We start from the raw sequence: 20,675 nt of genomic DNA, 5'->3' as shown, positions 1-20,675 counted from the left end.
TATTTGTTTGTTTATAATAATCATATGGTTAATGTTCATAATTAAACTCGTCATTAATCTTTTATTCTTTCTTTTTGTATTGTTTGTTCTTTCTTGTTGTATTGTTTGTTATTTCTTGTTGTTTTTTAAATTCATTCATCAAACTTATAGTTGTATTGTTTGTTCTTTCATTGGCTTTAAAATTCATCATAAAATTGTTCATAATTGTTGTATTGTTTGTTCTTTTTTCTGGAATTTTATGTTCTTTTTTATATTGTTTGTTATTTTTTGTTGAATTATTTGTTCTTTCTTGTTTATTTGTTTGTTCATAATAATTATCTACTTTATTGTTTCTTCTTTCTTGTTGTATTGTTTGTTCTTTCATGTTGGCTTTAAAATTCATCATAAAATTGTTCATAATTGTTGTATTGTTTGTTCTTTTTTCTGGAATTTTATGTTCTTTTTTATATTGTTTGTTCTTTTTTGTTGAATTATTTGTTCTTTCTTGTTTATTTGTTTGTTCACAATAAATATATGGTTAATGTTCATAATGAAATTGTTCACTACATTTGTCTTTTATGTTTTTACAAGCGCCTATATTGTTTATTTCCAAATAAATAAATAAATGTTCATTTCCAAAATAGTAAATGTTCATTCCAAATAAATAAATGTTCATTTTCGAAATAGTAAATGTTCATTTCCGAAGTAGTAAATGTTCATTTTTGTAGTTTATTTCCAAATAAATAAATAAATGTTCATTTCCAAAATAGTAAATGTTCATTCCAAATAAATAAATAAATGTTCATTTCCGAAATAGTAAATGTTCATTTTTATACCAGTATTAATTTGTTATTTCTTGTTGTATTGTTTGTTATTTCATGTTGGCTTTAAAATTCATCATAAAATTGTTCATAATTGTTGTATTGGTTGTTCTTTTTTCTGGAATTTTATGTTCTTTTTTGTTGAATTTTATGTTCTTTTTTGTTGAATTTTATGTTCTTTTTTGTTTATTTGTTTGTTCACAATAAATATATGGTTAATGTTCATAATGAAATTGTTCACTTCATTGGTCTTTTATGTTTTTACAAGCGCCTATATTGTTTATTTCCAAATAAATAAATAAATGTTCATTCCAAATAAATAAATAAATGTTCATTTCCGAAATAGTAAATGTTCATTTTTGTAGTTTATTTCCAAATAAATCAATAAATGTTCATTTCCAAAATAGTAAATGTTCATTCCAAATAAATAAATAAATGTTCATTTCCGAAATAGTAAATGTTCATTTTTGTACCAGTATATTAATGTTCATTTTAAACAACACAAAACGACGTCGTTTTGGATGGGGGTACAGCCAGCTTTGGCTGTACCCGGGTATAGCCAAAAATTTGCGAAGTATTTCTTACTTGGATACGGTTTTTTTGATACGGGCTTTCTCTAGTGGAATCAATCGTTATTAACCATGATCCCAAAGAATGCAAGTCCGGAGTCGGCCTCTCATTATCGACCAACCAGTCTTTTAATACTATCCACAAATGTATTTCAAATGTATGGTAAATAGAATGAAGAAGGTCCTACCTAGCTTAATTTCCATCTTCTAATATGTTTTTATCCCGGGACGTTATATGGAAGATAATGTGTTGTTAAGTCACGAACTTCTTCACCTTGTTAATTCAAGGAAATATGCTCATATGGCAGTGGCCAAGTTAGATATGTCAAAAGCGTACGACAAGGTGGATTGACTCGTCGTCCTTAAATTTCTACAAGGGCATATGTCTTTTGGCCAAATAAAAAGCCTAAAAGGTGTTGATGTACATGGTTGTTTAGCTGAATCATTTTATCACATGTGTCCTCTAGCCAAACAAACTGGATTTCTTTTTTCAACTAGTTGTATCAAGACAACCAAGCCTTTTGAATTGCTGCATATTGATATATGGGTGCCATATTCTGTTTTTGATTCACCTGGGTATAATCAGTTTCTTACAATTGTTGATGATTACACTAGCTAGAATGACTTGGACACATCTTATGAGAAATAAAACAAACTCAGTTCAGATTATACATGACTCAATTTTTACTTTATGTTGAGAACCAGATTGGCTTCATTGTTAAACAAGTTAGATCAAACGACAATGCTTCTAACTGAGGGAGGAAAAAAGGACTTGTTCCTTAACAAAGGTATTTTAGGACAGACAAGTTGCAGTCACACACCTCAGCAAGATGGTGTTGTGGAAAGGAAACACACACTACTACAAAAATTGGAATAAGAAATGTTGGATATAGAGCGGTCAAGTGTGTTAAGCGCTTTGTAGTATTTTATAGAGCGCCTATCTATGATGATAGTTTCATGGTGGAAAGAATTTAGAGAGGTTAAGTAAGTTAACTGTTTCGTATACGAGGGAGGCTACATCGCTGGTAACCAGCGGCACAATTACTCCATACCCGGGGTAAAATGGTAATTTCATCTCATGAGTTGAAAAGTCAAACAAAGTACTACATATGAGCAAAAATGACAGTAATTAGTACAACAATGACAATATTTTAATACAACAATGACAGTATTTATGCAAACGATGACAAAACTTATATAACACTTGTATACATACTTTTACCCATTCATTTAATATGCAACACTTTTATCCAATCATTTAAATGTCTCTTTACTTTTTATATTTCATTACAGTTGTATACAAAATTTCCTTTTTTTGGGTGATTGTGACAGTATTTTAATACAACAATGACAGTATATATACAACAATGACAATACTCCGTATTTATATTAGAAATGACAGTATATAACAAGTTCATAACACTTTTACACATTTATTTGAAGGTGGGCCATGTTTCCAATTATTTTTAATTTTTAAAGTGGGTATGGGGTGCTTATTTCGCTGGTTACCAGCCATGTAGACAACCTCTTTCGTATACCAATAAAAAAATAGTTAAAGCTAATAGATAGCTGGAACGATTACCAACAATGACAATTCGTTTATCTCTGTTAATTTTTTGTTTTATCTTGCAAACAATAGCTATTTGTGCCATTTTTTTACCCGGAAATCCTTCTCTTCTCCTGTTAATTTTTCATTTGGAAATCACAACTACTCACAAATTGCGACCACCGCTGCAATCTCCCGCAAAACCTAAAATGCGACCACCGATCTCAAGGTTGTACCCTCGCCGCATGCGACGCTCCAACTCCGAATTTTGAGGTTAGCATCCTTAATTTGTTCTAGTAATTTATCCTCTCAACATTAAGGTTTTGTTTTGTCGTCCCTTTGATTTTTCGCGTTGATCTGCTGGAGTTTGATGGAATTTTCGTTATTTTTGTGTTCACTTCAATCAACAATGATTAATTTGGGAAATTTTACATGATGAGAGACGCTTACTTTTTCTATTCAGTTTGTGTCAGCAAGATTCCAAACTGAAGCCAGGTATACAATAGCTGAAATGGGTTTGATTTCCATCACTATGGAGTGCACCAGTGAGTAGCCATAATAACATAATTGTTTGGAGTGGTAAATAGGCGTGTATGGTACAATTCTTTCAAGCTGACAACATAAGTTTTAATTTATATAAGGTATCATTTAGGGTGTAAATTTTTACTTATTTGAGACACTTAACTGTACTGTAATATGTAAATAACTTTTACATCAAGTCAATTTTTAACTTTATCTTACAAATGCATCCAATCAGACCCATCTTTGTGTAGAAGGTTCAGATATGGCTCTTTATTAAATTGCTAAGTTTTTAAAGTCAGCATAACTGGTAAAAGAAGTTCTATATTTGCTTATATATGTTGTCATAAGAGATGAATATGCACTTGTTGCTTTAACACCGCCTCTAATATTGGCTTCTAAATCGGTTGATTGTATGAGTACTTGTTTGTACTGATAATGTTGGTTACATGCTTTTATTTTTCTCGTTGTTTGATTTATCATTGTATCGTTCGACTTTATTTTATTAATTTTGCCCCTATCATGTTTTCTGCTGGTTAAGGGAAATTTGAGAGGGAGTATGAGATGATACAGATGAGAACATTATTATATTATAAAGCATATGTATATTGATTATCAATACAAATACAATTGTTCTGTTAATTGTTCAGGTAAGGGTTTATGTCTACATTGTTTGCATTGGCTTTGGATAGTGTGATTGATGTAAATATTTTTCACTCAAATTGGTTGTCCTTTCTACACTTAATCTATTACTATTATGACCTGTGTAAGATTGTATTTGTCTGATATAGAGTGATATTCTATTTGCACTATTTCTTACTGTTTGCAGCCTTGTTCTCTTTGTATTGGTTTTTGCAAATTTATGTTGCAGATTATCCTGGATATCTTCTCTTGTAGTTGTAGTGATTAAATGTTCTACACGACCTATTTGATCCTCTAGAGTTGTAATTTTAATACCTCGTGTGATCATAATATATATGTATATATTACTAGCTTGGACGACGGGATAGGTAATAGGCTGAGGGGCCTTGTTAGTTGTATAGAGAAAGAATTAGGGAATAGTCTGTGGCGAGTTAAATGCTTTTTGACATAAATTTCTCAGTTTTGAATTTTTAAAATATTAGTAAAGATCTACAATTACTTGTATTTGGTATCTGCAGACTTCCTTTGATAATGTTCCAAGACATGGTTTTGTTAGGATATGAAGCTAGGAGAGCCTCTCCACTCAAGTAGACTTCCTCTACGTGCATTTTAAGAGGTAAAACTGATCACCTGAAACCTTTAATCAATTGGTTCAATCGTCTCTGTGTGAACTTTTCCTTTCTGCGAGGCTGTGTGCCTATCAATTGCAGGTCTGCAGCTCTATGGTCCTAGGAACTAGGAAGAGATGCAGGAAGTTTGTCTCCCCCCCCCCCTCCCCTCTCAAATTGTGCTTTAAATATCTAGTTATGATAAACATGTAATTTAATACAAAGATCATGTGAATTCTAACTCTGAAAAATAAAGAAACCATATACGTCCTTAATACCATTTTTCAATGCTGCTGTTTGCAGAGAACTTTTGGACCTTATGCAATCAGAAAAGGTTTGGGATTTCTGATAGTTGTACCTATATGCTTGCTGCATGTTTCGATGCTTCAGTAAATGAGGTAAGCCGTAATCTATTTATTTTATTATTTCAGCGGTGGTTCTATCAGCATATATGACTTGACTTGGAATGTTATATAGATTAAAGCCACCCAAGACCTAATCAAGGGAAAGGAGATTGGTTTGGAGGAGCTGGCACGAAGAGAAAATCAAAGCCAAATTCAAAAGGTAGGCCACTTTATGCTTGATTCAGTCACTTGATACCAATAGGAAACCTTGATTGATTTCACTTCTTTTCTTCAATTTAATCCAGAGTTAATTATTGTGGAAATCAAAAGAATTATTTGGTACTTCACATATGAGTTGACTGGGATTCCTTAATATGTTGGTAGATTTCATCAAAAGCTTTGTTGAGACTATAATTTATCCCATTTTTTAATCAGACCTATCCTTTAATTTTAGCACTCGTACTAGCTTACTTGTTCTTATTACTGTCAATGTAAAGTTTGTTTACAAATAAGCTACTTGGCTGAAACGCAGTACGGTCTGGAAAGCCTATTTTCCTATAACGTCGGTCCATGTCTTAGTGGTTCGTACACAACAAAGCTTCTAAAACTTCACATTGTAGATTTAGCTTCTAAATTATGACTAATATTGTATATTAACTTATATTTACCTTGTTTTGTAGTATTTTAATAAATGTCCTCCCACGTATTCTCAAAAACTGATTGACGAGCTAAGGGATAGGTGGATCTCATATGTTACCGGATATCACCAGCCAACTAACGATGAAGATGATGATATGGGTTAACAAACTATTTTTGTACTTTCTTTTTTTTGACATTAGATAGGTATTTAATTTTCTTTTGGTTGTACTATACCTTATATAGATCATTTTGTCAATGAATGATAAGATTTTACTATTGAATGAAAGGATTTGGACATAATTTTTTTTTATACTTCGTATATGAAATATGTTGCCTTTTGGTAGATTGATTGGATGTGATCGATTGCATCTATTTATTTTTGGTGCAGGATGATAGTATCCCCAAATATTTATATAATATTAAAAATTACCGTAATTTTTATAATATTATAAATTACGGTAATTTTATAATTTTTTTTTAAAAATAAGCAGGGGATATAGGCCGGTTCTGTAACAGGTGCTCTCTATGCTAATTGAAACAGGGCACCATATAAAGCGCCTATCTACCTTGACAGTTACGTATGTTAATGCTTATTTAACAGTTATCTATGGCAAGCGCTCTATATTCCTTCTCAATTAATTGATTTTAAGAAGGGTATATAGAGCGCCTTTCTCAAACCAACGTCATATATGATCAGACATATAAAGCGCTTCTTCCAACCGTTTTATAAACTTTATAAAGCGTTGAGCCGGAGAGCGCCTCTAAGGCGCTTTATATAGTCTATTTTAACAGCTCTATAAACCTATTTTTTTAGTAGTGACAAACATCTACTTGAGACAACTAGAGCCTTATCTTTTCAATCTAAACTTCCTGACAAGTACTGAAGTGCGTGTATACTCACTACAACTTACGTAATCAATATAATGTCTTTGAAAAGTATCAGTTTCTCTACTTCTTATGAAAAATTGTTCAAAACCAAACCCAATCTTTCTCACTTGAAAAGTTTTGGTTGCCTATGCTATATCACTACATCTAAAGTTCAAAGGTCAAAGTTTCATCCAAGAGCAGATCCTTGTGTTTTCATTGGCTATCCTTCAACTCAAAAGTCTTAGAAGGTCTTAAATCTATCTGGTAACAAACTTGTTACATGAAGAGATCTTGTTTTCCATGAACATCACTTTCCTTTTCATTATTCTTCCACTCCCAAATCAGCCTATTCCAATCAATTTTTTCTTACCACTTGTCACACCTTCATTTAGATTCTCATACAGAAACTCTTTCCGACTCTTCTGTGGATACAAAAGAACCACCATTATCTCCTACCTCCTCATCTCCAGTTCCTACAACTATTTCTACTAAATCCTATTCTCCTTGTGATCAACCTTACAGAAAATCTACAAGAGTCTCCAAACCTCCAACTCATCTTAAGGACTTTGTTTGCCCTAAACCTGTCAAACATTGGCGCAACCTTATTGCATATGATAGTCTTCCTGATAAAATAAGGTTCTAATTGCTGCTCATTTGAGTCATATTTAACCAACTTCTTACAAAAAAGCTGCTACAAATACTAACTGGTTAGATGTTATGGAGAAGGAAATCACTGCCTTAGACGATAATCACACTTGGGATTTTGTTTTACTTCCAAAGGGAAAGAAAGTCATTGGCTGTAAAGGGGTGTATATAATCAAGAAGAATGCAGATGGTTCCCTTGAAAGGTATAAAGCCATATTGGTTGCCAGGGGTTTTACACAAAAATATGGTATTGACTGAAGGAAATAATGCTCTTGGTCCAAGTTTGCATTTAATGCATTTAATGCTAAGTCTAATAAATGCGGTTCAATATTAATTAGCAAGTTAATAATTCGGTGAGATCAAGTGGACTGAATCCCTAGCTAGAGGCCGCTTCCGTTACGTTCAAGTGGAATTAATAATATTAATCCACAACTTACTCTTGACTGAGCCCGTAGGGTCACACAAATAGTACGTGAACGGATCAAATATTTAAGTGAATATATTATTCATTAAGTACTCCATTTATGAACATTCGAAAACGACGAATCTCGGTTCCAGTGGGAGCTGAAATCGTCAAAAGGCAAAATAAAGAATACTCTGGAAATGATGATATTGCTGGAAACGGAAATATGGTTCATGACGGAAATATAAATATTATCCAAGTCGTAGATGTTACCGGAAACGGAAATATGGTTCGTATTGGAAAATATTATCGGAAATAGAAATATTGTCGGAAAAGGAAATATTACCGGAATCGGAAATATTGTCGGAAAAGGCAATTATTTCCGGAATCGGAAATATTAACGAAAATGTAAATATTTGTTCGAAACGGAAATAGATTCCGGAATCGGAAAAAAAATCGGAAGCTCGACGAGCGACAAGTCGACAAGCGAGCCGACCCATCGCTTTACAAGCAAGCGAGCAAGGCAGCAGCGCTAAAGGACCGCGCCTAGCAAGCTAGCAAGGCATCAGCATCAATGGGTCGCGCCAAGCCAATAACCAATGCAGCAGCTCCATGGGCTGCTCCAAGCAACCGGGCAAGGCAACAACTCATGGGTCGCGCCCAGCCAGCAAGCAATACACTGCAGGCCCGCCGAGGTAAGGCCACATCGCGCTGGGCCTTCGGCTGGGCCGAGGCAAACACACACTAATGTGGCCCTTTGTGGCTGCGTTGGGTTGTTTCGTCTTGGGCTCCAAGAAAGGTCCGATTGCTTAATTCCCAAGTAACCTTGGATTAAGTATTCCTAGTCCTACTAGAATTGGTTTTATTAAGAGTTTAATTAATGTTGGAATTCTAATTGAATAAGAATTTCAATCCTAGTAGGATTGGTAATTCTATTTCTAGTAAGACTCAAATTCCTTATTTCCTACCCTATAAATATGAGGCTAGGCCCTCATAATTATATACATCAATTACATTGAAAATCATATTCTTTATTCCCATTGTGTTTAAGGGAGAATTGTTAGGTTATGATACATATGAACAACATAAATCATGCGGAAAAACCTTAATGCCAAGAATCATATTAATTGCACATAATCATATAATTAGTCTAGGATGCATACACTTTATAGCGTGCCCTCCCTAGCTGCGCCCGAACCGAACAAGAACAAGTCTTTAGGACTCCAAGTGTCGTCCCTCCGTAGAAATTCCACAGCATGTCCGGATCCGCCTTAAGATTGACCAACTAGAATCGCCCTTAAGGTACTTAGAATTTTCGGCTAAATAGGGCAAGTGTTTGGCTGATTTTTGCTTGAAAATCTTACCTTTGAATACTTGAATTCGTGTGTCCATAAATTGTGAACCTAGGCACATATTTATAGAGTCATGGAAAAGGATTTAGAATCCTATTAGGATACCAATTAGTTTAATTTAGAATTCAATTAAAACTCTATTTAAACTAATTCTATCTATTAGGATTAGAATTTAATCATAGAACGAATTCTAATAGTTTTAGGATTCGTATCGAACACAAACGTCGTACGACCACGAGCCTACCACACGACCCGCGCAGGCCTTGCGGCCCACACGAGCATGCGTAGCTCGCAGCCCCCGAGCGCGCGCGCCATGCCTTGTTGGGCCTGACCTTGCGCTGGGCCTGGCGAGGCTTTGGCAGCGTGTGTGTTGGGCGCTTGGGCTTGCTGGACGAGGGCATCGCTTCGTGCTGGGCCTTCGTCTAGCAAGTCTCGTCCGATGCTAATTCGTACGATGCGCTTCCGATTAAATTCCCGATTCCGAAATTCATTTCCGATACGAACAATATTTAACATTTCCGATTCCGGAATTAATTTCCGTTTTGAACAAATATTTAATATTTCCGTTTCCGGAATTATTTTCCGATTCCGATAATATTTCCGATTCTGACAATATTTCCGTTTCCGGCTATACAATCTCTTTTCCAATGCCCCTTCTTCTTGCAATAGAAGCATTCAGATTCAGAAGTGGGTTGGCTCACCTTCTTCTTTTCACATTTGGTGCCGCCTGGCTGCTTAGTCTGGCTGGCCTTGTTGCCACCCTTCTTAGCATTCCTCTTCTTTCCAGATTTCTTGAACTTGCCCCCACGCACCATAAGAACATCTTGCTTATCACTTTTGAGCGTCATTTCAGCGGTCTTCAGCATACAGGGAAGCTCAGTGAGCATTTTGTCCAGACTATTCATAATGTAGTTCAGCTTGAACTGATCACACCCGATGTGAAGAGAATGGAGGATGGTGTCTACAGCCATTTCCTGAGAGAATTTCTGATCCATCCGACTCATATTCTCAATGAGTCCAATCATTTTGAAAACATGTGGACTTACGGGCTCGCCTTTCTTAAGCTTGGTCTCAAGAATTTGCCTATGAGTCTCGAATCTTTCGACTCGAGCCAGATCTTGGAACATGTTATGTAAGTCACTGATGATCGTGAAAGCATCTGAGTTGATGAACGTTTTCTGTAGATCTACACTCATGGTTGCAAGCATTAGACATTTCACATCCTTGTTGGCATCAATTTAACGATTGAGGGCTGCCTGAGTGACCCCTTCACCTGCGGCTTTGGGCATCGCCTCTTCCAGGACATAATCATTTTCTTCCTGCAAAAGAACTATTTGCATGTTCCTTTTCCAGTCAAGGAAGTTTTTCCCATTCAACTTTTCCTTTTCGAGAACTGATCGAATGTTGAATGAATTGTTGTTTGCCATAGTTTAAAACTACAATTGTAAAAGAATAAACAAATTAATAATCATTCACAGTTTCTCTCAATAAACTTAAATTCTAGCATACATGCATAATTTAATGTTCATTAAGAATTTTATTCAAGTTATGTGTTCCGGCAGGTGTGAATAAAATGATTCCAAGATCCTAAAAACCATTGAAGAATTAAGCACATTATGTATTTACACTCAATTCTAAAATCTTTTAGGTAAGAAAAAGCCTTTTGCTAATAGTCTAGAAACTACTCTTGGTTGATAGGTACGTCTAAGAACTTATTAGGTAAACCTATCGATTTTGCCACGACATAAAAGGACTCCTTACTTATATCGTTGAGTTTCACCAAAACTAACATGTACTCACAATTATTTGTGTACCTTGCCCCTTTAGGACCAATAAGTAACACCTCGCTGAGCGAAAACTATTACTAGATTGATGTAAAGGATATCCAAGCAAGTGTATATTTTGGCATGGCACCTTTTAACTCAATTTTTAAGTTTGGAACTTAAGGCTCTTACTATGTTGGTTAGATTTTAAGTGAACTAAAATCCTTAATCATGCAACATAATCAAGCTTTTGATCTCATGCATTTTAAGACATATTTAAAGCAATAAATACCTTAAAACATGCATAAGATAAATGTGATCTAGTATGGCCCGACTTCATCTTGAAGCTTTGACTTCAAAGTCCGTCTTGAAAATGGATTGGAAACTCCGTCTTGAATTTCACCATGGGAGCGCCATTTTCTTCAAATAGGATCAGCTATATTAAACTAACGGAAATTTCATGAAATGCCCTCGAGTTTTGCCAAAATTCACCAAACGCCCATCAAGTTTCAATAATTCATAAAATACCCCTCACAATTCGTATAAATACTCAACATACCCTTTCTAATAACGGGCCGTTAGTCCGCCGTTAGCCAAGTTTCCAATTCACCCAAATGCCCCTATTCTGAAACTTATTTCACCAAATGCCCCTATTATGAAACTTATTTCACCAAATGCCCCAAATTTAAATATAGCTATTCTGATGTTCCGACGGCTAGTTTTTGTGTTTGAAAACTGGTTCTTGGTCATGGTTGGCTATAAAACCCCTTTGCTGAATGGTTCTTGTATTTTAGATGTTATTTTACTTTACTCTGCTAATTTCATAAGATTTGTGTCATGAGTTTTCTTTCAAAATCATCTTCCACACCCAATGAGTCCACATATATTAGGGTACCTAACAAATTTTGTTATTGTGGTAGGAATGGAGGTTGAAGTGGTGTTCCACAAGCTCTTCTGGATAGCTGCTAATGCTTTTTGGGGTAGTTTTTTGAAAATTTGTTTTGATCTTGCACATATTCATTGAGTAGAAAATAACATTAAATGTAGTTGGTGCAAAGATGTTTTGTAAGTGAAGCTAAAAACAGAAATGCTTCCCAGTTTGGTATTTTGTGCAGATTATGCAACATCAATTATTTATGAAATGTGAATTTGTTTCTCATTACTTGTGTTTACTTCATGATTACAAACAGTAAAATTACAAACATCAATATCCCCATTAGTATTACAACTTTGACTACTTTTTGTTGTTGTTTAAGCTTCTTCTTCATTTACTTCAATTCTTCTTGCATCTTACTGTTTCGCCTGTTTTCAATACTTTCTCCTTCGTCTAAGCTTCCCCCGCATTTTCCTTCGTGTTGTTGCCCCTTGTTTTCTTGCTCAACTACTCCCTTGCACCATCTCAGATTGTTTCAAGGATCACACTTGTAGTATAACCTTTATGGATTGAGTGTTGTATCAGAGCTTCGAATGACAAATTTCCTACCACAATAACAAAATTTGGTAGGTACTCTAATATATGTGGACTCGATCATTGGGTGTGGATGATGATTTTGAAAGAAAACTCATGACAAAAATCTTATGAAATTAGCAAATCAAATCAAAATAACATCTAACTTACAAGAACCATTCAGCAAAGGGGCTTTTATAGTCAACCGTGACTAACAACTACCTTTCAAACACAAAAACTAGTCGCTGAAACATCAAAATAGCTATATTTAAGTTTGGGGCATTTGGTGAAATAAGTTTCACAATAGGGGCATTTGGTGAAATAAGTTTCAGAATAGGGGCATTTGGGTGAATTGGAAACTTGGCTAACGGCAAACTAACGGTCCGTTATTAGTAAGGGTATGTTGGGTATTTGTACGAATTGTGAGGGGTATTTTATGAATTATTGAAACTTGATGGGCGTTTGGTGAATTATGGCAAAATTCGGGGGCATTTCATGAAATATCCGTTAAACTAATTACAACTATTTGATGGTACGCAGACCATATTTAAAAGCAATAAAATTTGGTACTTTAGACCAATATTACATTCAAATTAATGGTACGCAGACCATATTTTCTATCCTATTTGGGCCATACTAGTCACTTTCATTAACCTGCAAAACAGTACATATACAATATATACCATTCACCCATTCATTATCATGAATGGCACACATAGTTGGTTAGTAAAACACATTGTAATGCATCACATAAATATTTGCAGCAATTAATCAAGGGCACCAATAATCTACCAATTATTCAGTCCTTATTAATTCTAATCAAGTTGTTTTAACCTTAAAGGATTGTAGACCTAATCAAGAGTTTATAACTAAAATTGCTCCCACTTAAACCAATAACTTTATATGCTTTACTAATTTTAAACATAAAAATGTATTTCTAGTCTAACCGGAAACATACAAGTTTAATTAAAATTTAAAGCTCATATAAAATTATAATCGAATCCATTTAATTTATTTTCAGTTGAATTAAATGAATTTAAATTAATTCAAGGTTTTAATTTTAGTAAAATAATTAGTATAAATTAAAATTCATAATAATTATAATATTCAAAATTAAATTCCGAGAAAACAATTTAAATTACGAATTTTAAAATTAATTAAAATCGTTTCCGAACTGAAAATTCAAAATTAAAATTAAAACGCGTCAATCGTAACAAGACGAGGCACTTGGGCTTGCGCCCAAGCCCCATCGAGTGTACGAGTGGCAGTAGCCACGCGCAAACGCAACAAGCCAAGCCACGCTTGCGCGCAACCTGCTCGCCCGCATCGCATCGCAGCAGCCCTTGGCGAGGCATCGCTCAAGGCGCGACCCATCGCTCACTCGCGCGAGGCAGTGCGCGTTGTGGCGCAGCACGCTCGCTGCCCAAACGCGACTGCTCGCCCATGCTTTGCCCTTTGCCCACCGCCCATCGCACAGCACACACAGCCAACTCCAATGCCTCTCGCGCGCGCCATGCTATGTTGCTCGCTGCATTCGTACTGCACGGGAGACGAGCTCCCTTGCTCGTCGTCGCGTGCCCGCACTATACAACACCCCTTAAGGGTAACACATAGCGACCATTGCTTTGTGTGTGCAACATGTATGAGCGATTTTCATAAAAAATTTAAAATTTTTAATTTAAAATTAACGATAAATTAATAAATCATATTAATTTCATAATTTTAGGGCGAAAAATCGAAAATTTATTAATCAATTAATTTTCGATTAATATGGATTCAAATCTAGGTCATAAAAATTTAAAATTTATCACAAATTAACAATTTTTATGGTGGTTTTTAATCATTGATACCTAATTAAATTGTCAATTAATTATGAAAATCAAATCAAATTCTAAATTCTTCGAATTTCAACAAATTAATTACAATTACAAATTAGGTTGTATAATTAACAAGCTTAGGCATTCAAAATTGTTAAACATATACAGTAGCTCAATCAAATATTCAAGATTTAACAACAAGAATCGCAAATATTCAATTTAACATCTTAAAATTACAAACTTTTGCGTTCGAAAAACTAAAACCTCCGAAACGTCATAGTTAGGGTTCGAATTTGGGAATTCTGGGTTCGGCCGAAAAAATGTATTTTTGTCAAAATTTTAGAATGCCTTTTACATGCGGAATTGACACAAAAATCACTCGATTTGGTTGAGTAACGAAGAACCTGCCGAAAAACTGCGTACATATAATTAAATAAACGCAATTTGCAATTAATTAACAATTACGAAAATTAATCACCCCTTTTAATTCTTTGCAAATTTGTAAAATTTAACCATGTTAAGCAATTTATAGATTATGCAAATAATAAGAGGCTCGTGATACCACTGTTAGGTTATGATACATATGAACAACATAAATCATGCGGAAAAACCTTAATGCCAGGAATCATATTAATTGCACATAATCATATAATTAGTCTAGGATGCATACACTTTGTAGCGTGCCCTTCCTAGCTGCGCCCGAACCGAACAAGAACAAGTATTTAGGACTCCAAGTGTCGTCCCTCCGTAGATAGTCCACAGCACGTCCGGATCCGCCTTAAGCTTGACCAACTAGAATCGCCCTTAAGGTTGCTAGGATTTTCGGCTAATAGGTTGCAAGTGTTTGGCTGATTTTTGCTTCAAAATCTTACCTTTAGAATACTTCAATTTCTCCTGTTAAATATGTGACCCTAGGCCTATATTTATAGAGTTTATGGAAAGGAATTATAATCCTACTAGGAAATGGATTTATTAATTAGAATCCTATTAGAACTCTAAATAATAAATTTAATCTTTTAGGATTAGGATTTAATCAATGCACGAATTCCAATAGGATTAGGATTCGTTACGAACACGAGCGTTGCACGACTACGAGGGAAGCACGCACCGCGCAGGGCTTGCGGCCTACACGCGTGAGCGCTGCCTCGCAGCTCGCGAGCATGCAGCCCGCGCTGCCTCGCAGCCCACGAGCATACAACCCGCGCGCGCCTGCAGCCTTGCTGGGCCTGGCCTTGCGCTGGGCCTGGCAAGGTTGTGGCCTTTCGTGTTAGGCGCTTGGCTTGCTGGGCGCGGGCCTGGCTTCGTGCTGGGCTTCGTCCAGCAAGCCTCGTCCGATGCTAATTCGTACGATGCGCTTCCGATTAAATTCCCGATTCCGGAATTCATTTCCGATACGAACAATATTTAATATTTCCGATTCCGGAATTAATTTCCGTTTCGAACAAATATTTAATATTTCCGTTTCCGGAATTATTTTCCGATTCCGATAATATTTCCGATTCTGACAATATTTCCGTTTCCGGCAATATTTCCGTAACACCCCGACCTCTAATTCAAATATTAAAGCATAATTAGCAGCGGAATTAACCTAATTCGGTCGGGGCATTACCTGCCGTAACTTCCCTTTGGAAATTACAAGGCAAACATCAATCGTAAGCTATTAATTACTCCAAAAATATATAATAATCATTTATAATACCAAAATAAAAGTACATAACTTACTAAAAATCTTTAATTAAACTATTAAAACTCAAAACATAAACTAGGTGGAAATTATCAAAGTGAAATTCCTCGCCACTAATCGTTTCCATCGTTCCCCGCAGTACCTAAAACAGAAAACAAAACGGTGAGCCGAAGACTCAGTAACGAACTTTTCTAGCAACATAAATTCATTTCAATTCATTTTATTTAATAACAGAGGGAGAATAGAATAATGTAAAACATTTAATAAATTCCTTTATTTAATTCATTCATAACTTTTGGGTGCACATGCTAGCTGTGGCAAGTATGACATGGTGGAACGTCTTCCACGATGGACCGCTGTCCATAAAACATGGGGCCTTGGCCCGAAAACATGAGAACCTTGGCTCAATGGGCGGATGCCCCATGGGTACATGCATGACCGAGAATAGTAACCTGTGAACATATACTGCCAAACGGACTAGGTCTTTCACTTTCATTTATCATGTTTCGTTTAATTTTACATTTTAGCCTTTTACTTCAGTTGAAGTAACATAAATCCTTTAGATCATGAGATCATGATAAAACATCATTTAGATCCTGGGATCAAAAATATATCAATTCTTTCATGGCATCGCATAAACATCATTTCATTCATGGTTTCTTATAAAGATCATTTTATAAGAATTTCAATCAATCATATTATAATAAATAATTCAATCAAATCACATTTCATTTTCCGCAATTCATAAAACATGTCAAAACATTCAGTTCATAAATCAATCATAACGTTGTAATTTCATAAACGCATTTATAAGGGAATTGCGGGTACTAGCAATAGCCGTCACCTTAATTCCGCGACTTTGCTAAGGATTTTCGTTGGCTCGTTCGTCCTGAGCTCCATGTCCAATTTCTTTCAAAATAGTTAATCATTAAATTAGTATTAAATCGGTAAATAATTTTAAAATCACATCTTATAAATAATAATTTTTATAATAATGGTTTTACTAATATAATTTCATAATTTAATGAAAATAGAATTAAACGAAATTTTTATCAAACTATATTTATATGAATCGATTTACATGAAAATAGTATATAAATTCGGTTTTTGTTAAGTAAAGCTTAGAAATTTATTTTATTAAATTCGATAATTAAACCTGAAAAATATTAAATAATTTTATTAGTAAATTTTTATATCATAGAAATAAATTAAAACATGAAACTAATAAATTAGGAAAATCTGAAATCATAAGTTGGTTTCTTACCCAAGGCCCAAATTAATTTGGCCCAATTGAATTTTGTGGGCTTTAAGGGGGATAAAGATCAAAACCAAAAATTATTTTTGGTTTTGCTGGGAACAGACACGAACGAAACAGGGGAGGGGGAACGAAACAGGGGAGGCACGAAGAGGGGCAGGGGAAAGGAAGGAGGGAGGAAGGGAGGTGGTGGCTGGCTGGGCGGCGAGGCGGGGTTGCGCCGGTGGTTCAGCAAGGCAGGGCTGCGAGGGAGATGGTGGATGAGGGCGGCGCGGAAACTGGAAAAAGAGAGGGGAGTGCGAGGGAGAAGACGAGGGTGCAGGGGTGGCGGTGGTGGATGTGAGAGGTGGTTGGAGAAGCTCGGTGATTGAGGGTGGCAGCGAGAGTGGTTGGGGTTGGTGGTTGCGGCATGGTGGTGCGGCGAGGGGGAGAAAGAAAGAAGGAGGCAGGGGAGTGCGTGTAAAAAGGAGAGCAGGGAGGCGAGGGTGGTGCGGTGGTGATTGCGGTGGTGAACGGAGATAGACAGTGGGGGCAGTGGTGGTTGGGCGGCGCGCTGGTGGTCGAGATAGGAGGGGAATGAAGAGTGGTTTGGTGCTTTCGGTGGTGGTCGTTGGTGGTGGTGGTGGTTGGTCCGAATCAGGGAACAAAAAGAGGAGGAAAATTGAAATTGAATTTGGTTTTTGAGATTGAAATTGAAATTGTGTTTTGTTTGTTGTTGAAATTTCACCTTAATTTTTTGAATTTGTATATGGGAAGTGTGATGAACAAGGGAGTGTACTTGGGGTCCAAGCATCTGCATTTGGACTGAATTGAGAGGAAAGGGGGAAAAAAATGCTCCTTGTTTTGTATGTGGGAAGCAAGGGAAGAGAAGCAAAATGGAATCTTGCTATTCCAAAGGCATTTTTTTTTTATAATTTCACAATATTAGGTCAAAAAATTCAGAAATTATTGTAACTTTTAGAAATTTATAAAAATAGAAAAGTTTAAATAAATAAATTCGTATAAAAGTGTCGTTAACGAAAAATAATTAAATTTTCGTTCATAATTTTATCGTATAAAATGAATCGTAAAAACGATTAAAATAACGAAATTCAATTATTCGTAATTTATTTAAAACGAAATCAAGTTAATAAATATTTTTAATTTTAATAAATCGAGTTTAAAATTTCGGGGTATTACATCCTTACCCCCTTAGAAAAAGTTTCGTCCTCGAAACTGGAGCTCAGCCGAACTAGCCATTCATAGAATCATATAATTCATACTTAATCGTTTTATTCGCTATACAAACATGGCGGAATAATATTATAACACAGTCATTCAAATTACAGATTAGAATTCATACATCTTATCGTTTCTAAACGAATAACTGGGGATATTTCGATCTCATTTGCGCTTCGACTTCCCATGTAGCTTCAGATGTCAAGTGGTTTGCCCACAAGACTTTAACCATTGGAATTACTTTGGTTCTAAGTCGCTTTTCTCTTCGTTCAAGAATTTCAATTGGTTTCTCCTCGTAAGTCAAGTCGTTTCGCAACAACAAGGGTTCGTGCGTAATCACATGGCTAGGATCAGAAACATATTTTCTTAACATCGACACGTGGAACATATTATGCACCTTTTCCAAGTCGGTTGGTAAAGCTAGTCGATATGCTACTGCACCTACTCTTTCTAGTATCTCGTACGACCCGATGTATCTTGGGCTCAACTTTCCCGTTTGACCAAATCTCATTATTCCTTTCGTTGGCGAAATTTTTAAGAACACGTGATCTCCAACCTCAAACTCTAGTGGTCTTCTTCGTTGGTCTGCATAACTCTTTTGTCTACTTTGTGCTGCTTTCATTCTCGATTGGATTAAACGAATCTTGTCGGTAGTTTCTTGAATCAATTCTGGTCCTATGACACGTGCTTCATCGATATCACTCCAACATAATGGTGTTCGACATTTTCTTCCATAAAGAGCTTCGTACGGTGCCATACCAATGGTGGCCTGATAACTGTTGTTGTACGAAATTCAACCATAGGTAGAAACTTCTCCCAGGTTCCTTGAAAATCCAAAATACATGCTCTCAACATATCCTCGACAATTTGATTGGTACGTTCTGTTTGTCCATCAGTCGTTGGATGAAATGCAGTACTGAAGTTAAGTTTTGTCCCAAGAGCTTTCTGCAATTCTTTCTAATAGGTTGATTGATACCTCGTATCACGATCAGAAACAATCGAATTAGGCACTCCATGCAATCGCACAATAGTGTTCACATATAGCTCAGCAAGTTGATCTAAACTCGAATTGCTCTTCATTGCTAAGACATGCGCTGACTTCGTTAATCGATCAACAATAACCCAAATAGCATTCATTCCCTTGGTTGATCTTGGTAAACCTATGATAAAATCCATTGAAACTGAATCCCATTTCCATTCTGGCACATCCAGAGGTTGCAACAAACCTGCTGGTCTTTGATGCTCGATCTTGATTCTCTGACACGTCAAACATTTAGCCACATATTCTGCCACTTCTTGCTTCATGTTGCTCCACCAATACCTTTGTCTTAAATCCTTATACATCTTATCTCCTCCAGGGTGGATCGAGTATGGTGAACTATGAGCTTCTTCTAAAACTCTTTTTTTCAACTTCTCATCATTTGGCACACATAATCTTCCCTGAAACCTCAACGTGCCATCTTCTTGAATGACAAAACCAGGTGACTTCCCATTTCCCACTTCACCCCTTATTCTTTCTAATTGCAAGTCCTTACATTGTGCTTCCTTAATTTCATCAATCAAAGTTGGCTTCATTACCAACACATTCAAACAAGGATTTCCTTTCATGATAAACTCAATTTCCATCTTTTGTAGATCATATTGGTTGGCTCTGGAAAAAGTTAGAATAGAATTTAAGTGAGACTTCCGATTTAATGCATCTGCAACAACGTTAGCCTTTCCGGGATGATATTGAATATCAAGATCGTAATCTTTGAGTTCAACATGATAATACGATCTCATGTTGAGTTCTTTTTGGGTGAAAATGTACTTAAGACTCTTATGGTCAGTGAAAATTTGACACGAAACTCCATACAAATAATGTCTCCAAATCTTAAGGGCGAAAACAACAACTGCAAGTTCGAGGTCATGGGTAGGGTAGTTTTGTTCATGGACTTTGAGTTGGCGTGAAGCATAAGCTATGACTTTTCCATTTTGCATTAAGACACATCCTAACCCATTCTTAGAAGCATCACTATAAATCACAAATCCGTCAGTTCCAGATGGAAGGGTAAGAATAGGGGCAGTGGTGAGACGTTTCTTAAGCTCTTGAAATGCACATTCACAATCATCATTCCACACAAATTTGGTATTCTTTCTAACTAATCGGGTTATGGGTAAGGCAACCTTAGAAAAGTCTTGAACGAATCTTCGATAGTATCCAGCTAAACCCATAAAACTCCGTACTTCGGGTACATTAGTTGGTCTAGACCATTCCACAATTGCTTTTATTTTCTCAGGATCAACAGATACACCTTTCTCAGAGATAATATGACCTAAAAATGATATTTCCTTAAGCCAGAATTCACATTTCGACAATTTAGCATATAACTGGTTTTCGATCAACATATCTAACACTTTTCTCAGATGCTCCTCGTGTTCCTCATTACTTTTAGAATATACCAAAATATCATCAATGAAAACAACTACAAACTTATCAAGGTATGGTTTAAAAATACGGTTCATCAAATCCATAAATACAGCTGGCGCATTGGTTAACCCAAAAGGCATCACAACA

At 35.8% G+C, this 20,675-nt stretch overlaps 1 long non-coding RNA gene across 1 annotated transcript; it reads left to right on the top strand.

Moving 5' to 3' along the window:
* Positions 1-2,959: 2,959 nt before the first annotated feature.
* LOC110777500 (uncharacterized) lies at positions 2,960-6,010 on the top strand. Its single transcript, XR_008920961.1, has 5 exons — positions 2,960-3,188; positions 4,595-4,692; positions 4,988-5,082; positions 5,162-5,248; positions 5,709-6,010. It is a non-coding gene; the product is annotated as an uncharacterized lncRNA (long non-coding RNA).
* Positions 6,011-20,675: the final 14,665 nt, after the last annotated feature.

The sequence above is a fragment of the Spinacia oleracea genome, chromosome 5 (genome assembly GCF_020520425.1).
Source record: "Spinacia oleracea cultivar Varoflay chromosome 5, BTI_SOV_V1, whole genome shotgun sequence".
NCBI classification, from domain to species: domain Eukaryota; kingdom Viridiplantae; phylum Streptophyta; class Magnoliopsida; order Caryophyllales; family Amaranthaceae; genus Spinacia; species Spinacia oleracea.
Note: the sequence above shows the minus strand (reverse complement) of the source record. Positions and strands in the feature narration are given on the sequence as shown.